The sequence below is a fragment of the Protopterus annectens genome, chromosome 10.part0 (assembly GCF_019279795.1).
Source record: "Protopterus annectens isolate FY-2018-M chromosome 10.part0, PAN1.0, whole genome shotgun sequence".
Classification (NCBI taxonomy): domain Eukaryota; kingdom Metazoa; phylum Chordata; order Ceratodontiformes; family Protopteridae; genus Protopterus; species Protopterus annectens.
In genome coordinates this window covers 1,236,194,764-1,236,218,560 of record NC_056744.1, presented here as the reverse complement: position 1 = coordinate 1,236,218,560, position 23,797 = coordinate 1,236,194,764, and the positions used below count along the sequence as shown (strand labels likewise).

Sequence of the window (23,797 nt, the reverse complement as noted above, 5' to 3'; positions counted from 1 at the left end):
CATATTTTAAGAAGAGGGAAGAGCATAGGGTGACATACAAGAGTGGAGGAAGATGCACATGGGTGGATTATATTCTATGCAGGAGGGCCAGTATGAAGGAGATTGGAGACTGCAAAGTGCTGATAGGGGAAAGCATAGTTAGGCAGCACAGGGATAGTGGTCTGTAGGATGACGGTGGTGATCAAGAAGAAGAGGAGGAGAGTGAGGGCAGTGCCAAGGATAAAATAGTGGAAGTCGAAAAAGGATAACTGTAAGGTGGAGTTCAGGGAAAAGTTAACTCATTACATCCAAATGCCATCTCCAGGTGCATCTACAGTTATCTCCTACTGACACCTCTAGGCATCAAATATTGCTTGTTCATATTTGCATCAATAAATCCAAAACCATGCTATGTAAAACATTTTAAAAGATTTCATCTGAAAGCTTAAACAATAGCAAACTCTGTTAATCCAGATAAATGGATATTAACTGTTGTTTTTATGATATTAATTTATAGCAATATACTTTTCACATTTTTCAAAATATCTTAACAGCCAAGTAACACAGACAGAACTCCTTAACCTCATATGAAAGCTCTCAACGAGATGACTAAAATGCTGCTGACAGTATGTGTGTAACTTGAGTGGTTGCTGACATATTGTACGTTGTTTACGAAATACTACAAATGTAATAGTTACTGTTTACTGTGACTTATAAAATTCAGTTTAAGACTTAGAACCTAAAGAATACTACCACTATAAAAGTTTGAGCTGAAGAGTTTGCCATTCATAATTCGTTCATAATTCCTATGGTTCCAGAGCTATGAACATTTGTTTGAAATGTGAGGACATAATTTGATTCTCTCATAAAGCTTAGGCTCCACCCATTGGAAGTTACAGTGCAAACTTCCTGAGCTCCATTGGAGTGAATGGGTTAAGACAGGCCCTGGGTGGCAGTGAAGAGTTACCAGATAGCTGGGCAGCCACGGCAGAGGTGGTAAGGGAGACAGTTAGAAAGGTGCTTGGTGTGACATCTGGACAGAGGTAGGAGGACAAGGAGACCTGGTGGTGGAATGAAGAAGTACAGGGAGGTATACAGAGGAAGAGGTTGGTGAAGAAGAAGTGGGGTTGTCAGAGAGATGAAGAAAGTAGACGAGAGTACAAGGAGATGAGGTGTATGGTGAAAAAAAGAGGTGGCAAAGGCTAAGGATAAGGTGTATGGTGAGTTGTATGAAAGGTTGGACACTAAGGAGGGAGAAAAGGACCTGTACCAATTGGCTAGACAGAGGGAATGAGCTGCAAAAGATGTGCAGCAGGTTAGGGTGATAAAGGATATCAAGGGAAACATACTCAAGCATTGAGAGTGTGTTCAGCCAATGGAAAGAGTACTTTGAGGGGCTGATGAATGGAGAGGATGTGAGAGAGACAGAAGGTTGGATGATGTTGGGATAATGAATCAAGAAGTGCAATGGATTAGCAAGGAGGATGTAAGGACAGCTATAAAGAAGATGAAGACTGGAAAGGCTGTTGGTCCAGATGACATACCTGTGGAAGCATGGAGTTGTTTAGGAGAGATGACAGTGGGGTTTTTAACCAGATTGTTTAAGAAAATATTGGAAAGTGAGAGGATGCCTGAGGAGTGGAAAAGAAGTGTATTGGTACTGATTTTTTAAGAATAAGGGTGATGTGCAGAGCTGTAGTAACTACAGAGGGATAAAATTGATGAGCCACAACATGAAGTTATGGGTAAGAGTAGTGGAAGCTAGGTTAAGAAGGGACATGATGATTAGTGATCAGCAGTATGGTTTCATGCCAGGAAAGAGCACTACAGATGCGATGTTTGCCTTGAGGATGTTTATGGAGAAGTACAGAGAAAGTCAGAAGAAGATGCTTTGTGCCTTTGTGGACTTAGAGGAAGCATATGATAGGGTGCCTGGAGAGGAGTTAAGGTACTGTTTGAGGGAGTCAGGAGTGGTAAGAAGTATGTAAGAGTGGTACAGGATATGTATGAGAGCAGTATGACCATGGTGAGGTCTGCAGTGGAACTGACAGATGCATTCAAGGTGAAGGTGGGAGTACATCAAGGATGAGCATTGAGCCCTTTCTTATTTGCATTGGTGATGGACAAGCTGACAGATGAGGTCAGACAGCAGTCCCCGTGGACTATGATGTTTGCGGATGACATTGTGATTTATAGTGAAAGTAGGCAATAAGTTGAGGAGATCCTGGAGAGGTGAAGATATGCTCTAGAGAGGAGAGGAATGAAGGTCAGCCACACTAAGTCAGAATATAAGTGTGTGAATGAAAGGGAGGACAGAGGAATGGTGAGGATGCAGGGAGTAGAGGTGGCGAAGGTGGATGAGTTTAAATACTTAAGATCAACAGTTCAGAGTAATGATGAGTGTGGAAGAGAGGTGAAAACAAGACTATAGATAGGGTGGAGTGGGTGGAGAAGAGTGTCAGGAGTGATTTGTGACAGACGAGTACCTGTAAGAGTGAAAAGAAGGGTATACAAGATGGTAGTGAGATCAGCTATGTTATATGGGCTGGAGATTGTGGCACTGATGAAAAGACAGGAGTCAGAGCTGGAGTTGGCAGAGTTAAAGATGTTAAGATTTGCATTGGGTGTGATGAGGATGGACAGGATTAGAAATGATCATTTTATGGGGTCAGCTCAGGTTGGAAAGTTTGGAGACAAAGCCAGAGAGGTGATATTGCATTGCTGTGGACATGTGATGAGGAAGGTTGTTGGGTATATTGGGAGAAGGATGCTAAGGATGAAGCTGTCAGGTAAAAGGAAAACAGGAAGGCCTAAGATAAGGTTTATGGATGTGGTGAGAGAGGACAAGCAGGTAGTTGGTGTGACAGAGCAAGATGGAGAGGACAGGAAGAAATGGAAACAGATGATTCGCTCTGGTGACCTCCTAACGGGAGCAGCCGAAAGAAAAAAACAAGAAGAAGATATTTGTCTGTTTGTTTATATGATATGTGGTCTGACTGAAACACCCCTTAAAGCCAAGGTTTAATAAATCAGGTAATTATTCAGTTAACAATATATGAAAATAAGCAGCCACTACCCGTTTTGTAATGTATTTCTTAAACTATGTGACATGGTGAGGGTCATGGTAGTAGTAAGCTGGGTAAGCTAGACCAATCAACTCTGTCCCTAGCATGAGCAGAAAGGCTATTGCTTAGGATATTCTCTACCATACTGAGATGTATAAGCTGTGGTTAAAGGCTTCCCCACACCTCCCATGTAAACTGTCCAGGAAGCACCTCCGCTAGGTGCCAAACCACAACTAATGTCTCGTTAAAGGATTCCCCACAACTCACATGTAATCTGTCCAGGAAGCACCTCTGCTAGGTGCCAAACCACAACTAATGTCTCATTAAGGCCTTCCCCACACCTCACATGTAATCTGTCCAGGAAGCATCTCCGCTAGGTGCCAAACCACAACGAATGTCTCTCTAGCTAGATCAAGTCCAGGATCATACCAGATTGCCCAGCTCCACACTATGTCACAAACAATGAAAACAACTACACTAGAAAGAAAACTAATTTCTACAACTCATGTTCAGTCACTAATCAAAGCTCTTGACCATAGATGAGGGTGGGAGATATAGAGTGGCACATAAACTGACAGAGTTATCCTATGACTCAGATTTTGCTTCACTGTTGTGTTCTGCAGCACTGTTGTAGCTGTTTCCAACCACTAGTTGATGTTGTAATACCCCTGTTTTCACCAAGATACTAAAACTGCTCTACTTGAAGCACCCATTTCCCATAACCTGCAGACAGAAATCTGCTCTTTTCATGCAGTCAGATATGGCTTCTTATTTGGAAATGCTCATTTTATCTCACTCACATCAGACTTGGCACTAAAGTTCTCTAGCACACTTCATGGATCACAGTCACTTGGAGTTAAAAGAATCTGTTTCAGTAAAGAAACAGACCCTACATTCCCAAAGTAGAAACTCTCTGGACGTCAGATGGTCCTTGATATTACATCTGCAAAAGTCAGGAACAGGAAGGCAGATAAAGCACCTCCTCTATTGTCCTTATTCAGGCATGTACACCCTGATGTTAATGCATAGGAAACCCAAATCTGTGCTTGTTCAATCCCTTTAGAAATCCATTTGAAAAAGTGCCACTTTAAGTGACAGTATGTAAAAATATTCATTGTGATCTCACATATTCACATTATTTAATTTGATTTGTGGTTCCTTAATGCTTGACTTGTTATACACAGTTTTCTAGCCAAACATTGACAATGATACATGCCATAAATACTGATGCAAGGCACCAGCAAATTAATTATTTTGAGTTTTGAAGGATAGTATTTTAAATCTTAATCCAAAAATACAAAACATATTCAGGCATTGAACGTATTTGGTGATGATGCAGTTAACTACATCAGAAAAGCTAATAGGTTTATGTTAGATTTCTGTCAGATGGAATGTTTCAAAAAGTTCTTAGCATACATACGATTTAAAACACATGACAGATATCTTACAAGGTAAGTGAAACTTGGGCACTTCATCTCTAAAGCAGTATTATGATTTTATGCACATCAGGTTTCCTCTAAGAAAAGCACTGCTGCATTCTTCACAAGGCAGCAATCTGATTTTACATCATTTAGTATATTAAATAATAATGCAATACATCAATTAGGAAATAGTTGTTTTATGTCTACTGGTAGGTATTATAATGTTCATTGGTTAGTACTAGATAGCTGCCCTTGTGGGCCCTTTTAAGCCTAGCCAATTTCCATTCCAAAGGTGAGAATCAAACCCTTTATCATGTGTCTATGAGGTAAACACCTTAACCATAATACCACCCTCCTAGAGAAAGCTGAGCACTCACACATCTTTGCCTATGTCAGTTTTATCAAGGAGATGGAAGGATTCTATCAGGATATATATAGTTTCTGAACTGGTAACACTGGCTCATGCATTTTAACAATTTATACTATCTGCTATCAATAACATTTAGTCCCTTCTAATGGAATAATTGATAGAGCATCTCTATTTCTACTAATAACAACCTGCCTCTTCTGACTACAGCAGGAAACACTGTTAAAAAAACCAAGAGTCTGTCCTTTAAAAGTGCTATTTTATACTTGTGTAAAAGTCGCTCGCTGGTGCGTATTTGAATGCTCTTTCCTGTGGCCTGTCAGAAGTGCCATTGAATGCGCACCAGCTGGCAAGATAGATTGAAAGGAGCACAGAGGAAAGATGTGCTGCATTCTCAGGAGGACACTGGGAAATTTGTCCGACAGATTGTCCATTGCTGAGTGTTGATGTTAATGATCCCCACCGGACTGGGCTGAATGCAATATCCATATTGATGCCTGTGGTCTACTGGTAGGACATATGAGGCAGCAGAGCTGAACAGGCTTACTCTGTGCAGAGTATACACTCTGCTCTGGGCAGAAACCAAATCCCATTTGTTATTATCACGTCCCTTTAAAAACGCATAAGTTACAGCTGGCTTAAGAAGCAGTGAACTGTCTGATAAAATGTGTGTGTGTGTGTGTGTGTGTGTGTGTGTGTGTGTGTGTGTGTGTGTGTGTGTGTGTGTGTGTGTGTGTGTGTGTTTTAACACTTTATAAAATGCATATAAGTTAGCAATGTACGTTAGTACATAAGTAACTATATATTAGTAAGTTATAAGAATATACCTGCATTCTAACCATCTTTGTCTTACTGTAAAACAGATTATGTTGTAAATAGCTTTGTGACTACATAAGCTTATATTTAATTAGTGCATCTTTCCAGCATGTGAGTTAAAGGTGCATTAATATACAAATGTGTCACAAGTATGACAGTATTCATTATGTATGTGTAGATATAAGAGTTAAAGGTGCATTAATATACAAATGTGTCACAGGTATGACAGTATTCATTGTGTATGTGTAGATATAAGAGTTAAAGGTCCATTAATATACAAATGTGTCACAGGTATGACAGTATTCAGTGTGTATGTGTAGATGTAAGAGTTAACGGAGCATTAATATACAAATGTATCACAGGTATGACAGTATTCATTGTGTATGTGTAGATATAAGAGGTAAGGTGCATTAATATACAAATGTGTCAGATATGACAGTATTCATTGTGTATATGTAGATATAAGAGTTAAAGGTGCATTAATATATAAATGTGTCACAGGCATGACAGTATTCATTGTGTATGTGTAGATATAAGAGTTAAAGGTGCATTAATATACAAATGTGCATGACAGTATTCATAGTGTATGTGTAGATATAAGAGTTAAAGGTGCATTAATATACAAATGTGTATGACAGTATTCATAGTGTATGTGTAACTATAAGAGTTAAAGGTTCATTAATATACAAATGTGTCACAGGTATGACAGTATTCATCGTGTATGTGTAGATATAAGATTTAAAGATGCATTAATATACAAATGTGTCACAGGTATGACAGTATTCGTGTATGTGTATATATAAGAGTTAAAGATGCATTAATATACAAATGTGTCACAGGTATGACAGTATTCATTGTGTATGTATAGATATAAGCTTATGTATGCATCAAGGTAATCGTCTGCACTTTAGTGCTCATTTAATGTGTGTATGCATGTGAATGTGTGTGTGTGTGTGTGTGTGTGTGTGTGTGTGTGTGTGTGTGTGTGTGTGTGTGTGTGTGTGTGTGTGTACGTCAGTATTTGTGTGTGTGTGTATGTCAGTATATGTGTGTGTGTGTATGTCAGTATATATGTGTGTGTGTGTGTATGTCAGTATATATGTGTGTGTGTGTATGTGTGTGTGTGTGTGTGTGTGTGTGTGTGTGTGTGTGTGTGTGTGTGTGTGTATGTCAGTATATGTGTGTGTGTGTGTGTGTGTGTGTGTGTGTGTGTGTGTGTGTATGTCAGTATATGTGTGTGTGTGTGTGTGTGTGTGTGTGTGTGTGTGTGTGTGTGTGTGTGTGTGTGTGTGTGTGTGTGTATGTCAGTATATGTGTGTGTGTGTGTGTGTGTGTGTGTGTGTGTGTGTGTGTGAGTGAGATGAGGAAGTATGACTTGAGCAAGGTTATTCTGAAGCCTCTACATGCACTAATATTAACAAAGGGAGCAGTCTGACAACAGCCTATTTTGCTTCAGGGACAGAGAAATGGATTACTTTGAAATAGGTCACTGGCTGTTATTAAACCTTATTGAGGTCTACTCTGTAATCTCAATGAACATTACAAGATGCAGGAATCCTACACAAAGGGATTTGAAAATAGAGATAGAACTCTATTTTTGTTCTTTCTGTATACATTTTTGGATAGGTGTTGCATAGCACAGCATAGCATAGGTATGATGTGTTTGTTTTTAGTTTAACCAGTACCTTTAATATAAGGGATTCACAGGTGGATATTTTTAAAGTTAGCAATGGGTCAGTTTCCTCATCAGTGCTGGATGGTTATATATAATGGAGTTGTAGATCATCTGAATAAAAAAGAATGGTCTTTCAGCAATGTCAAAGGCTATTTAAAATAATCCAGAGCAAATCTTACTAAAGCCATCTGGTGATAGAACTACCTTGGAAAGACATAACCCAGGATTCAATAAACTCCATGTAGGCTCCATGTAGGGCCTACATGGAATGTATCCATGTACACAGCCACAATCTGCCCTCAGCAGCGCACCATGCATATTAATGGTCCGGTGTGCCTAAGGGAGGTTTTGCAGTGCAAATCCACATGTAACACAGATAATGAATCCGTGTAACACCAACGACACACCCCCATACCTGTCAGCCAGTTAACCTGACCGAAAGGAGTAGAAGGCATAATGCTGGGAGCTGTGTATGCAATTATTTCACTAATGCCAATAGCCTAGTACCAACCTATGAACATATGAACCTAATTTAGATGTATTATTATTTTTTTATTTACTATGTGTATGTTTGCATAATGTGCTGAGTTATTTAGCTATGCTTAGCTCTGTGCACCCATACATCAGACATGTGTCAGACATCTAAAAACAGAAACAAGATGTGTTATTTTTTTTTTTTCATTTTATGCACATTTGCATGATGTGCCACTTTATTTAGTTCTCCTTAGCTTTGCACACCCATGCATCAGACATACACAAGACATCTAAAAATAGAAACCGGATGCTTTCAATTGTTTTAGCAGTGAAGTTGCACTATGCCTACAGTAGCACCATCACAGTATATGTAAAGATACATGAGTTCCCTTCATTACTTTTGTGGCGAGATAGGGTGAGTGATGACCTATAATGGTATATGTTCCGAGTTCAAGTCCTGGGCAGTGATACCTATTACATATACTGTTGTGGGACTGTGTTAGGTCACTGAAACTTCTGTTCACTTTAAATTCAATTATTGTTATATTTAGAAAAGGTGTGCAATACTATGCATCACTTAAACATGGGTAACATTTTTTCCTGGTTTGCACATTGCTAAGCATCACTTAAACATTGTGGTTTCATATTTGCACAAGGTTAAGCGATGCAGTGTGTTTTTGAAAGTTTCAGTATGAAGCAATGGCAAGACTGTATCCTATTTAAAGGGCAATTGGCGGGAATTGCTCAATATTCCTTGGATCCTGATCTTGTGTGCTGATATGGCTGTTGGGGGGGGTGCCCTTTAGGGCACAATGTTGAGGTGTTCAGAGGTCTAAGATTTTTACTGGACTCCTGGTACAGCACCATGGAACTCTGCTGCTGCAGGACAGCTATGTTGGCTCTGAATGCAAGTCTGAGGCCTGGGATAGTTTGGCCAAGGACATGACCAGTGCAACTGGTATCCCCCACACTGGTGAGAAGTGTCATCACCATTATGATGACCTCCAATGATAGAAGAGGAGTACCTTGGATCAGTGAATCCAAGAGGCAAAAGCAGGGAACACCCTACAGATATGTAAATATGTTTTCTAGTAATTTATAAATATACAAGCTGAACCTGTGCAAAACTGACATGCATAATGGTTTCCCTCTTTTACCACAGCTGGAGAAGAGAGGGCTTGCAATGTATGGTCCATTCAAGGCATTTGACCAGGATGAGGCAAGCGCGTGGTATGTAAGAAAATCAATAAAGTAATAAATGAATGCATAACTAATAATAAAATAAAAAAATACAGATATTGCAGTCTTAACAGCCATGTATGAAATATCTGGGACATCACAGACTTTCACTACATATCTGAACTGCAAAAGAAAGTAAAAGAAGTAAGCATGCAATAGTGTATAGCATAGCTTCCAACCATTATTAATGTTGCTGAATACCCAGATTAATAGTCAATATTGTGGTCTGCTCATTGTCAGAAATATGCTGTAGATTGCAGCCAATAACTGATTAGGGTAAACATGTATGTTAGCAGAAGTCCTAGGCAGCTATCCATGTGTGTAAATGCAAAATTTGAAACAACGTGAATCAATAAAGTGTAAAAGGAGACAAAAATGCTGTGATAGTGCTCTATTTCAAACAAAATGTTTAGTATTACTGTAGTCACTGCTTTTGAGTTCTAATTCTACACCAGCCAACTGAAAAATTGTGCTGTTTTCAATACTGTTTTAGCATTTCATCAATAAAACATAACCATAGACCTGTGCCTTGAATGTCCAGCTGTCAAGTGTAATCAGTGTACACATACCTTTCCACTGTCTCAATTTTTGCAGAATGCACTGAATATTTCCCCATATGTGTGGTCTATTTGGTATATGATCTTGTTTTACTGGCCAGTCCCTGCCACATTGGTGAGGATCAATGCCAGAAAAAAAAATGTCAGTCCTCTGAATTGCAGATATTAGAGATCTCTGTAAGTGCATTTTAACCCCCCACTACTCCTGCACTACCTGCTCCTTTGGGTAGTTCTGCCCCACAGGCCGAGAGTGTGCCCCCCCGAGAGTGGAGGCAGAGGGGATGCCTATGTCACCCATGCACAACTGCCAGGCATAGTGCATAAACTTGTGCACCAGACTGTTGGCACACATCTAAGCTGGATGGCGAGCATGCTTTCCATCCTGGTGCGGCAGTCTGGCCACAGGCACCTGTGTCAGCCACTGCCTCCACAGGATCAGTGAAGTTGCATTACTGACAGTCCCATAGGTGAGGATTTGACTCACACTGTTAGTGAGTCTAATGTCCATGGGACCTGGATCCCCCCCACCCACTCCCCAACCAAGGTGTTCACCCACTCTTGTGTCCCTCGCCAAACCTGTTTTCTGTTTTGTATGACTTGTCTGTCTGCAAATGCTTCCTCACCTTCCCCAAACATATCTATGTCCCTTCCACAACATTCCACTTTTTCTTTACAAAAAAAAAAAAAAAGGGGCAAAAAATATATATATATTGTCCCATACATAACTCTCCATTTCATACATGTGTCCACTGGACACACTTAATTTGGTCCAATTGGCTTGACAATGCAGTGATTTTTCCGTCACCCCTCTCTCTGGGGGTGATAGTCCAAATTCAGCTAAAAATCCCTGCAAGTGCAGAGTTATTGCTGTTGAAGAAATGGATAGCTATGGTTCTTTCCTACACCCTTCCTGCACATTCCTACCTGGCTTTCAATATATTTCCCCCTGCTTGCACCTCATTTCACCACTTTCCTATCTCCCCAATTTTCTTTTCTTTAAAGAGGCATCGCATGATGCTACACTATGCGTAGCATCGCTAAGCTAAATGATGGTGTATTATTACATGTATGTGAAATCATAACAATCATATTCAAAAAATTCACCTATGCCCTATTTTGAACTCACTACCATCTGACTTGAACAATAGTGCATTAACCCACCAAGCCACATAGCCAGTTAATTAGCACAGGTGTTGTAAGCAAAACATACTAATTGTAATTTTCTCAGCATTAAACATGCTTATGTGATGCTGCGCATTGCACTGCATCACACAGAAGATCTGATAAAACATTAATGGGAAAATAGGAATTTAACTGGAACTCTGGTAGAGAAATACATCACATTAACACCATACACATAGTAATAGATGTAAGTGAGGTATGTAACAGCAATACAGTACAATTATCTCTACAACATGTACAACACATCTGTTGTATCACTGACTCTGTAGCTCAATCTTTGAAATACTTTGAAAGCATTTATGTTTTGGTTCACATGGTCCTGGGTTCAAATACAGCTGTGTCTAGCATTTAGAATACATGTATGTGTACATCACTATTATAAATTGTGATATATATGACTATGTCATCACCTATTTATCCACCCAATGCAGTACAGATGGAATTTCTGCTTCTAAATAATGGAGGTCAAGGGCCGACAGATAGGAACACATTTTAACTATTGTTATTACAATCCTAGAAAGTGCATAAAATGTCAGGTTATGCATTAGCATGAATTCCCAGAGGAATTTGAAGTATGTAATGAAAATGTGGCCCAGTAATTCCAGACTGCAGTCCACAATGATTTGCCAGTGATATTCCAGACAACCACAGGTGTAAAAGTAACACACATAAATGGGAGTCATGACAGAGGCAAGGGTTGCCAGCACACATGATCCAGATGGCTACCATAACATTACACATGACTTATCAGTTATTCAAGTCATTAACATAATGGTTCATGTAGTCGCTACCTTGTTCTTGGACACAGCAAGCATGTTGCCTTTTACTCTGTTAATGAAACCTTTGGCTAACATACTTACCTTAAGCACATACCTTAATACTCAATCTTGCTCTAGCTGTTAATCAAGGCTGCCACAGGTCCCACAGTTACTCCTCTGGGTTGTCATCCTGCAAAGTCTTCACTCTCTCTCTCTATGCCCATTGCTAGCAGCAGCTTCAGCATGTATCACACACATCTGTATGTAAAAAGTAACTGCTACAAACATTGTCTCTGTGATGATGTTATATCTTTACCCCACAAATTTCACCCCAACATATAAGAAAGGGTATGGAATGTACATTTAAGCCTTATATCTTGTTGAGTAGATGCATGGGATTGGCTGCTTATACTGCAAATCAGCTGTGTAGACTGCATTTAGCATTTCTGAAGCACAGACTGGTTTAGATGCAATCAATTGCTAATATGAATCATCATAAAAAGGCAAATTTTTAGCTAGGCAAATCAGTGTGTATGAGACTTACTTCTTATGTCTAACTCATTGACATATTTCTTGTAGAGCAGTATGTTTCAACAGAGGAATATTGTACTCCATCAGGTATGTAGCCACTGTGTTTCCTACATGATGCATATGTTTGAATATACTTAGTGAGAATATGGATTGCATCACTAAGCTGTTGTTAGAACTATACTGATGACATGACATTGATCTCCAGCCCTGTTAGATGTACAGAGGATGTAAAGTACACCAATGGTATAATGCTGTCTGCTAACTAGGTCCACAAGTCTCCTGGGTACTTCCTTTGACAGGAGTTGTAATAGTACTCTGCTGTTTTGTTGCCATTACTGTTTATATTTTTTGTGGGAGGGGAATATTTCCTGTTATGGGGCACACTACAATGGACTCCTGTGTTGGATGTGTGATCATACATGAGTATCTGTCACAACACAAACATGAATATGTCACTATTGCTACTATCCTAGTTGCATCCACACCTTTTGTATTTTTGGCCTACTGCTGAATATGAGATGTGTAATTAAACAGTGATTACTGATAGCCTTTCTTTACTGCTGTATCTCTACATATTTTACTCGCACATATGTGATCCTCATATGTGTTCTTATTTCTTTGTATTTTAGTAAACGTTATGCATGCACATCGTAGGCCACCATTTTCTGAGTCATAAAAAGTACAGTTGTGTACCTACCATAATTGTAGATGTTCGAGTGTATTCACTGTTGCAGTCATTACACTTGGGTTATCCTGCTGGCAGGCTACCCGCAGTCAGCCTGAATTCCAAAGTCCTGGTCCGGCGTCGGTTGCTGTCACCTTTTCCCTGGCGTCAGTGCACCAGGGGTATATAAGATGCAGCCGACACCATTTTCTTCAGTTTTTCTTGCCCCAGATGTCAGGTGCCCCCAAAAGGGTAGGCTAAAAATTCTGCTTATAAAATAGCATGCAATAACATAAACATTACCTTGATCTACCAGCAAATACAGCACAAAGGTTGTATAGAATAGAGAAGTACAGATAAGTCCCAGCAATGAAAAGGGGGATGGAGGGAGGGTAACCTGGACTGCAACAGTAAATACACTTGAACATCTACATTTATAGTAGGTATACAACTGTACTATGTTCATTGTGTTACTGTTGCAGTCATTACACTTGGGTTGAATCCCAAAGCTGAGGTTGGGTGGCTGGGCCTAAATAGAATTAGGAGTGGCTATGAGGCTCTGCAGAACTGCAGTGGCAAAGCCTGCTCTGGATTTAGAGTAAAGAGGTAAGTGGTAGTGCTTTGTAAAAGTGTGCACTGAAGTCCAAGTTGCAGCCTCCAAAATATCCTTGGTTGGTACTCCTCTGAGGAAGGCTGCTGAAGTGGCTGCTACTCTGGTAGAATGTGGCCTAATGTCCTTAGGCAGTGTTTTGCCATGTTGTGAATAGCAGAAATGAATGCAGTGGCCTATCCATTTTGAAATAGTCTGTTTTGAAATAGCCTTTCCTTGTGATCCTGCAGCATATGCCAATAAAAGTTGCTCAGTCTTTCTGAAAGCTTTAGTTTTGTCCAAGTAGAAGCGTAGCTGTCTGTGTATGTCCAAAGAATGCAGAAGTCTCTCTCCTTTATTCTGTGGGTTTGGATAAAAGGTAGGCAAGTGAATAGTTTGGTTAAGAGCCACACTGGACACTACTTTAGGCATAAATGTTGGGTTTGTCCTTAGAGAAACCCTGTCTGGATGGAAAATAATATAAGATTCCACAGCCATTAATGCCTGTAACTCTGAGACTCTTACTGCTGAAGTTATTGCTAGGAGCAGAGCTGTTTTCCATGATAAGAACTTTATGTCAGCTGTATTGGCTGACTCAAATGGAGGCAGTGTGAGCTTTTCCAAGACAAAATTGAGGTCCCATGAAGGTATTGGCGCTCTCCTTGGAGGTCTTATGTTTTTGGCCCCTCTGAGGTACTGCCTCAGCAGTGGATGTGAAAAAATTGGTGGGTCCGTATTGTAGTGAGCTGAAATGGCAGAAGCATGGATCTTAATTGATGAGAAGGATAGGCCTTTATCCAACATCTCAGTAAGGTATTGTAAAATCTGAGGAATATTTGGTACAAGTGTGTCAATTCCTTGTGCCTGGTTCCAAGCACAGAATCTCTTCCATTTTTCTGCATAAGATTTTCTGGTGCTGGGACTCCTGGCCTCCAAAATAACATCCATAACTGCTTTAGAGAGAGGTGTGTCCTGAATGGTTATAATATCTGCCATGCGGCCAGATTTAGTGTTCTGAGTTGGCTGTGCAGGATTTGATTGTTTTATTGGGTCAGTAAATGAGGAATTTGAGGTAACGTCCAGGCTGGGCACTGAGACAAGTTCTTTAGGATTGGATACCAGTGTTGGCGTGGCCAGTCTGGGGAAATCAGTATCATTTTTGGCTTCTCTTGTCTGACCTTTAGGAGTACCTTGGGGAGGAGAGGCAGAGGAGGAAAGGCATAAACTGTAAGGGTTTTCCAGCTGAATGATAGAGCATCCACTTTCCATGCTTGTTCGTGGTAAGTCCTTGAGCAGAATCTCTGTAGTTGGCAGCTGTGAGGGGAGGCAAATAGATCTATGTCTGGGCATCCCCATTTCCTTGTTATCATGCTGAAGACTTGTCGGTCTAGTTTCCACTCGTGAGGGTCCATGAGGTTTCTGCTTAGTTCGTCTGCCAGAGTATTTGTTTTTCCTGGCAGGAACTGTGCTTGCACCTGCACTTGATAAGTCAATGCTGTGTTCCACAATGTCATGGCTTGTCTGCAGAGGGGGTAGGAATGAGTGCCTCCTTGCTTGTTTATGTACCACATAACTGTAGCATTGTCTGTTTTTATCAGCAGTTGTCCTGGATGGAGTAATTCCTTGAAGGCTGTCAGGGCGTTCTGTACATCTAGCATCTCTTTTTGATTGATATGAAGATGCATTTGGCTTCCAGGCCATGTGCCCTGAATACATTTTCCTGCTATGTGGGCCCCCCAGGCATAATCTGATGCATCTGTTGTTAGTGTCTGCCTGGCTGTGGTAAGGTGAATGGCTGTCCCTTGTTGTGGTGACAGGCCTGTGCCCACCATCGAAACTCCTGTTGCAGGCAGGGAATGAGAGTAATTATTGTTTCCAGGCTGTGGCAATGTTGGGTCCAAACACTTTTTAGGTATCATTGTAGCTTCCTCATATGCAGTCTTGCATATGGAATTAGCAGAATGCAGGATGCCCTGAAGCCCAAAGCCTGCAGAATTTTTCTTGCAGATAACTGGGTCTTTGTTGCCATGCTTTTGAAGTATGAAGTCAGTTGCCTTTGTTTGTCTGGCGTGAGATAAGCTATCTGGGCAGTTGTATTTAAGCTTGCACCCAGGAATATTATCTCTTGAGAGGGTACTAGTTTTGATTTATTTTTGTTTACTGTGTACCCTAGGCAAATTAGTAATCTTTTTACAAACGCCAAATGCTTTAGTAGAATGTCTTTGTTCTCTGCTTGAATAAGGCGATCGTCCAAGTAGGGATATATGTGAATTCCTCTGTCTGTTAAATGCAATTACTGGTGCCAGGCATTTTGTGAAGACCCTGGGTGCAGTAGATAAGCCAAAGGGCAGTGCAGAGAATTGGTAGTGCATTGAACCAGCTATGAATCTGAGGTATCTTCTGCAAGAATGTCTGATTGGGACATGCAGGTATGCCTCTTTTAGGTCCAAAGTTACAAGCCAAGCCTTCTTGCCCAGCATGGGCAGAAGCTGCTGCAGAGTCAACATTATGAATTTTGGAACATCCAGAAAAGTGTTTAGAATAGACAGGTCCAGAATTGGTCTCCAAGCTTTGTCCTTTCTGGGTACTAAGAAAAGTCTTGAGTAAAATCCTTGTCCCTGCTCTTGCTGTGATACTGGTTGAATAGCCCTCATGTCCATGAGAGATGAAACTTGTTTTTGTGCCTCTACTCATTGATTGTGTGGCAGGTCTGGCATACCTTTTGCCTCTGGAAGGGTATGAAATGGAACCTGTAGCCCTGAGAAACTATGTTTAAGACCCATTTGTCCTGGGTGATCATGTGCCAATTTTGTGAAAAAAGTGCTAGCTTTTCCCCTAAGGGTGCTACCAAGAGATAAGTGATTGGCATTGGCAGAGGAAAGTCATTGGGACTGTTTTCTATATGGCTATGATTTGTCTTCTCCGCTTTTGTTGGTAGTAGCACCCCATTGTTTGGGCCTGTATGAGCCCTGGGGTTGTTGTCTGCCTCTAGGGTGTCTGTATCTGCCTCTTTGTGGTCTGTCTGACACTGGAAAGGACCAATTCTTAGAAGGCCAGTTCCTGCTAAATCTGGGAGGTTGTACCTGTAAGAAATCCTTTACTGTCTGCATAGATTTCGCTTTATCCTCCATTTTCTTCAACACCTCTTCTGCCTTAACACCAAACAAAGTATCATGCTGTAATAATTTTGCTTTAACATGATCAGGCAGATTCTGTTCCTTTAACCAAGCATGCCTTTTAATAACAGAACCTGTAACAGCGGCTCTAGAAGTGGCCTCCAATGAATCAAAACCACATTGCAAAGTATGCTTTCCCACTTGTTAAGCTGCATGCAATAAATCCTGCATTTCCCTGTTTTCAGACCATTCAGAATCTGTCAACATTTTCTGCTTTAGCAGTGACATTAAGTATTGCTGATATTTAAGCATATGAAACTGACAATTTAAAGCCCTTACAGCCAAGGTAGCAGAAGTGTAAACTTTTTTCCCCCATCTGTCCAGTGACCTAGAATCCCTATGCGAGGGAACAGGGATTTTAGCTGTAGAGGCCTTGACCCCCTTGGGACCCTGAGATATTGTTTCTGGGTCAGCAGCAGGGTTTTTATAAATAAATTTATGAGAGTCTGGCACCCTGTAGTATCTGTCTGGCTTAACAGGTGCAGGAGGTAAAGAGTCAGGAGACAGGCTGGACTCTGAAAATACATCATCTGCAATGTCTAGAACAGGTGGAATAGCCAGAGGTCTATGCTGGGGAAGTAGAAGAAAATCTCTGAGCCTTTTCTTAGATTCTGAGTAATCCTGGCTCTCCCAGTGGAAATGCTCCCTCATAGTATGCAGGGTTTCCCCAAAAGAATAATCCTCAGGATGAGAAGCTGAAGGGAAAGATTCTTCAGCATCAGAATCCTCATAGGGAGGCAGAGAGTATTCCTGTTCTGAAGAGGAGTCAGAAAAAATGGAAACCTGATCAGAGGAGTCATATTCTGTGTCTTGCCTAGGCCTCTTATCAGGAGGGAGATGGGAACCCCTAATCAAAGTAATTAGGTCTCTGGCCATTTTAAGCATCTGTTTTTTAGGCATGGAAATCTGTCCTGGAGAATGCTGTACTTGTTTCTTTGTCTTTAAAGCTGTTTTAGTCTTTGTCTTGGAAGCTGAGATTGGCTTAACATATAACTGTGTAGGTCTGAAACCACCCTCAAAAGCCGATGCCTGCTCAGCGGCTCCGGACCCATCTGAGGAAAAAGTTTCCGAGTGTCCAATACCTTGAGTATCTAGAGGCCTAGCTGTCTCCACGTGAGAGTCGGTAGCGGCCTGTGGCTATGAGGTAGCAGGCGTCAGGGGCTGTGAAAGCGCCTCACTGAGAACCGGCAAACCGGCGACTGGCCTAGCAGAGGCCTCGTCGTCGGTTTTGGATCTCGGATGCCTGTCCTTTTCCTTTTCCTTGCGCTTTTTATAAACTCTGGTCGTCAGCTGTTCTGACGGCATTATATATTTACACCTTCGGCCAAAGTAATGAAAGGCAAAATCGTACCGACGCATAATAGTGCGTTGGTTAAATCTAGCACAAAACCGACAGCTAGCAACATCGTGGTCAGGGCCTAGGCAAGGAATACAGTAAGAATGAAAATCCTTATAAGGTATTTGCTTCCCACAAGAAATACAATTGTTAACTTTTTCTGACATCGGTCTGGAGCAAGGAAAAAGTTTCCCCAACGGAGTACTTAGCTTTATTGAAGACTTTGGATCTGAAATTCGTTTCGAAAATCTCAGGAGTCGGCCGACTGGCACTTGCGAACTGCTTTTGCTTTGGGCACCGCGCGGCAAGAAAGACTGAAGAAAATGGCATTGGCTGCATCTTATATACCTCTGGCACACTGATGTCAAGGAAGTGGCGACAGCAACCGATGCCGGACCAGGACTTTGGAATTCAGGCTGACTGCGGGTAGCCTGCCAGCAGGATAACCCAAGTGTAATGACCACAACAGTGAAACACGATGAACATCAAACTCATCAATGAGGTGTTGCGACAACATTATCAGGTCATGCTGTCCTGAGGGAGAGCAAATAGGTAAGAACATGCAGCCCTGTGGAATTAACTGGTGCACAACATCACTGCCATGGGTCATTAAAATAATACCTATGAGCAGGTGCGACACCATGTCGCTGACATAATCAGTGCAGCAAGGTGGCATGCAGACATGGCCAGGGGATCATCAGGTTACTGGTGGTGGGCCTGCAGTATAACCTCTTCTCACAACTACAGAGGAATCCCTGACAAAAATTGCTGTACAGGGCAGCTCCATGACATCCATTAGCCAATATGTTGTGGACGTGGGTGCCAGCTGTTCCTCTCAAGAGGAGCTTCCAGGAATGCTTAGTTAGATCAGTAGTAGAATACTGTTGCATTCATCCTGTTAAGGTGTATCTAGTTTTACATGGGTTAAAGTGGGTTTTTTGGGGGGGTTTAAGTCAGCTGCAGTTGTAAGCTCACGTAGAGATTGTCACCCATATGCCTTTTAACATTTCAGTTACTGTAGATATGAGATTATTAGACATATTAATCCCTGTTATACTGTAACATGTGGTGCTGTTGCCATTACCTCTCCATCAACCTATTTTCAGGATTATCAGGAATTGGAAGAGGCCATACTCCTGCTGCTGGTAAACAGAAATCTGTTTTGTCAGAGATGTAAATATAGTTCAATGTCCTAGCTAAAATGTCATCTCAGGCCTGATTGCTAGATTGATGCACTGCCTGCATAACTGTTAATTGTACAGATATTTCCTGAATGTCCAGAGTTTACATTCATACTTCTGCCTTGTAAGTATGACCATAGTGATTGACTTGAAAAGTATTGTCAAGACATTAATGATTGCCATAACCGTCAACTGTACACATTTTTGCAGAATGTCCACAGTATACGTCATTTATTTTTTGCTCATAAGATTGTTGTTTTCTGAATAATTATTTCCAAATCATTACAGATTGGGGTTAGAAAATAATGTCCACACGTTCTACTCTGTGAGGTTGGGAGGTATACAAGTCTGTCATAGTGACAGCAGTGTATACAGATTAACATATTTTGCACCATAGTAGTGCAGAGCATAGTAGTGCAGGTATTAATGTATTGCTTTTTCCTTTTTATTGCAGGTGACCAGGGAGGTTAGTCTTTGTCCGCTACACCACCTAAGGTCAATGTCTCTTCAGACACTGATGATGATAGTGGCCAAAGTGAGGCACATCTGGGGATTGCATAGGCTAAATTAGACACAGGTTTACATCCATCAGCCACCCTCATTATCAGTGTACACAGCCAGTATGCCTACACATACCCAGTCCACTGAGGCCACAGATATTGCACAGTTGGAGGGTGGAAACATTAAACCGGGAAGTGTGGCTACTGTGGCTTCAGTGACTGTCAACACTGGCCATAGCCAAACTGTTTGCGAGGTTCCACACAGGTGGACTGATAGGGTGCTTGTAGGAGGCCTGCTGTCCCAACACCACCTGTTGGATGTCTCATAATATGTCACTCAGCACATTTGGAAAGGAACGTTTGACGAATGCTCGCAGTCATGGATGCAGCAAAGTCTGACATCCATGACTGCCTCTACTGTGTTGCCGATACCCTGGATCAGTTGACTGACACAGTGGAAAGGAATAGGTCTGAGAGAGATCGCACACTATCTGTCATAGAACACTCATTGCCTGTAACAGAAAATCTGATTGGAGTTGAGCATCAGCCTCGAGGGTGTAGGTCAGCAACTCATCTACTGAGAGTCAACATGACCATGCCCAATCATGCTCCCATAGTGGCGGTACATACAGTGCTGCAGAGGGGAGTGTGCTGTCCACACCATGAAGTATCATGCCATGGGCTCATGGTCCTGGGAATTCCTGTGAAGGACACATGCCCAGCAGACATCAGACACTTTCAGGTTGTAGCACAGCATCTGACCTTGGGCATGGAAGTGACAGTGCAACTCCTGGCAGAGCCAGTTCTCATGTTCAAGGGCAGAGACGATGAACTGTCACATCTACCATGCATGGCTCACAACTGGTCAACATACAGACATATAGGGCTAGCACTCAGCTTGGCTGTATTCATGCAGACATTCACACACCAATGTCACACTGAGGGCACCTACAGAGACACACGCAAAATTACCATGGTCCAGCTTGCATGCTTTCCTTGCTTATTGATACATATGCTTGCAAACCTATTGGGTCAGCCTAGGTCTCCTGCACCCACACACAACACACTGTGCAAGTGAGGATAACTGTGCCACATCCCTATCATCTTTCTCATGGATGCAGGGAAATAAAGCTATGTGTCTGATGCATAGGGTGACTACAGTAGAGTAGATACATTAGTATGAATTCCTATTATCCATTGGTGCTGTAGACATGCTACTTGTACTCATCATTTACATATATTGCACTCTGCCCTTTATACTGTGGATAGTAATAATTTGTGTAATAAAGGATGCTGTTTAAGGGCTGTGGAATCACACAATGAAATCTATCTCATGGAATTATCTACATTTCTCTTTCAGGACTGTGTCGTAAACATCTATGGGTACACATCTTCAATCAACCCATCAACGTCAGAGCACAGGACTGAATGTCAGCACAGAGGGCAAATGTCATCAGAATGGTAATACAGTATAGGTTCATAGGTGTTTACTAGGCTAACAAACACAAGAGCGTTTTTAAGCATAGCTATACATCCCATATTTCTGACAAGTTCTGATACCCTTGATAAGTGTAAGCAGGGATTTGGGAGAAGAAACATTTACAAGTAGGGACCTGGGAGATGAACCATTTACAGTTTGCCTGTGTCCATTAGCGATACAGGTGCTAAACCAGGGATGAATTCCCTGTTACGCATCCAGTTGTCCAAGCTGAACTTGAATTGTGTTAGGGAGGAACTCTGCTTCACATGGATGGGGAGCCTGTTCCATAGAAAGGGTAGTCTCTGGGATATATATCTGTATCTCCAGAAGGTCCTATGAATATCACAGGGAAGGTGTAAGTCATTAGAATGAGTAATTCTGGTGCTGTTTGTTTTGTGGATATGCAGGAGGCCCAGAGTGGGGTCTTGCAATGCCCTGTATGGCAGGCATAGATCTCCCCTCAACACCCTGTAGGACACTGAATACAGGGACAGGGCCTTAATGCAGTCTGCATAGGACATTTTACTTACTCCCTGTATTGGTTTAGTGAGGAACCTCTGTGGACATTCCAAGTGTTGGATATGCCTGGCTAAGTGCATAACAAAGAGGGCACTGTACTCAATGATAGGTCTGATGAATGCGAGATAGAGTGGAACAATGACTTTTTTGTACTTAGATACCATACCTTTGTTTATAAGTTGTGCAATATAGGATGTTTCCTCAATACTATAGTCACATGACAGTCAAAGGCTAGATTACTATCTATGTGTGTCCCTAAGTCCCTGACTACTGGGTCAACTGTTATAGGTGTGTTGTCAAAATTATAGTTAACAGGGGTGGATGACTTCCTAAAGGATAGTATTATGCATTTCTTGGCATTTAGTTTAGTCCATGGCTCTGACACCAGTTGTATGTCTGTGTCAGCCCCTCCTGCAGAACATTTGTGTCAGTGTGGGATTCACTGACAGCTCCTAATTTACAATCATCTGGAAATTTAGTCAGCCAAAGACCACTGACATTGGCCTTGACTTCAGTGAAGTAAATGTCCAAAAGGAGTGGTCCAAGGACTGATTCCTGAGGGACTCCACTTGAAGTGGACTCCTCAATTCTATCTTCCTGGGTCCTATCTGTGTGCCAGTTGGCTATCCACTGGGTGGCATACAAGCCTGAACCTAACGCCTTGAGTTTTTCAGCAATACCTGACTGGGGTATCGTGTCAAATGCCTTGTCAGGTCAAGGTAGGCAGTGTGAACCTTTTTTTCCTTCTCCATTACTTTGGTTACTTTCTCAAAGAAGTCCATCAGGCTGAGTAGGCATGACCTGCCCTTGACTAAACCAAACTGTGTTGGGTCTACTGTCTGGAGGTTTATTATATCTCTGTGATCATTTCCATGATAATTCTTTCCATGGCTTTAAATATGACTAGTGAGACTTATGGGTCTGTATTTCCAGGGTCCGTAGATGGTCCACCTTTGTGGGATGCCTACTGCTGTTCTCCATTCATGAGGCATGAAGACTGTTTGAAGGCTACAATTAAATAGTAATTCCAGAGGTTTCATGCTATTTAGAATGCATCTTGGCATATTGTCTGGGCCCAATGATGCAGTGTTCTTGGTCTTAGAGAGAGCATTAAGGACGTGTTTCCTACTGCTAGTAGGGGGAGATATATTTGATGGTATTTCCTGAGGGAAGGTAGAGGGGGACAGAGGGGTAAAGTTGGAAATTAATTTATCAGCTAAGGGGTTTTCTATATTTTCTGGCTCATTATAGGTGTCTCCATTTACAATGAGCTCTGCATACAATTGTGTATTGCCTTTGAGGTTGCTGACACAGCCAAGTTATGCTGTGTGGTTGTCCTTGGCCTGGTAGACCAAACTTACCTCAAATTTGACTTTAGTAGACTTTATTTGTCCTCTGAATTTTTTATTTAGTTTGACGAGACTGCTTTTATCCTGCTGTGTGTGTTGCACCTCAAAAGTTTTGCCACAATTTTCTTCCTTCTGTTATACAGCCTACCCATTCTGTGATTACACAAGTGTGGCTTGATTTTGAGTTAGTTCTATGGGCACAGCTGCCTCTATGCAGCTATTAACATGCTTGTACAAGGTTTCTGTGAACACTTCTGCATAGGCTACATTGTTCTCAGGGTTTATGGGGTCTTGAAATGTTGACAGGTTATCACATAATAGCAGGAGGTTAGCCTTAGATTATTTCCTGAAAATTGCATGCTTAGCTGGGGGTCCAGTTTTTTTTTTTACTTTAAAGGAGACATTTTGTGGTCTGACCTTGCCAGGGAAGACATTACAGTAGGAAGTGTGCATCACTCTCCCATATTAGTGAGGACCAAATCCAATTGCACCCCTGGTTGGTGTATTGACTCTCTGGTCCAGGGAGTTTGTGTTTACAAATTCCAGGAATCTCTGTGCATGTACGTTTGGTGTCGTATAGGATTCCCAGTTAATACCGGGGAAATTAAAGTCACCCATGAATATGTTATTGGGTTAGATGGTTTATGTTTCTAATAAGTTTAAATATATGGTATGGGTTTCCTGGGTCATACAGCGGGGGCCTGTAACTTGCAAGGAAGTAGTATTGGACTTTGCCTTTAGTGATTTTAACATGGAGCAGCTCAAGTGCATTGTCCTGTTTAGCCAGCCTTGAAGTATATTTAGTTTTAATGTAAATATAGACACCTCCACCTTTATGATCCCTGGCCACATCTGTTCTAAATGTGTGGAAGGCATTATAACCTTGCACTGTTGGTGTGTTCTCTGTGGTTTTAAACCAAGTCTGAGTGACCACATGAC

At 41.5% G+C, this 23,797-nt stretch overlaps 1 protein-coding gene and 1 pseudogene across 3 annotated transcripts in view; one reads left to right on the top strand and one right to left on the bottom strand.

Annotated features, from left to right (window-relative positions):
• The window catches only part of TNR (tenascin R), a 5,843,683-nt gene that overhangs the window by 2,827,747 nt on the left and 2,992,139 nt on the right, over positions 1-23,797 (bottom strand). The gene's annotated exons all lie outside the window — the stretch shown is intronic.
• The window catches only part of LOC122814260, a 40,706-nt pseudogene that overhangs the window by 292 nt on the left and 16,617 nt on the right, over positions 1-23,797 (top strand).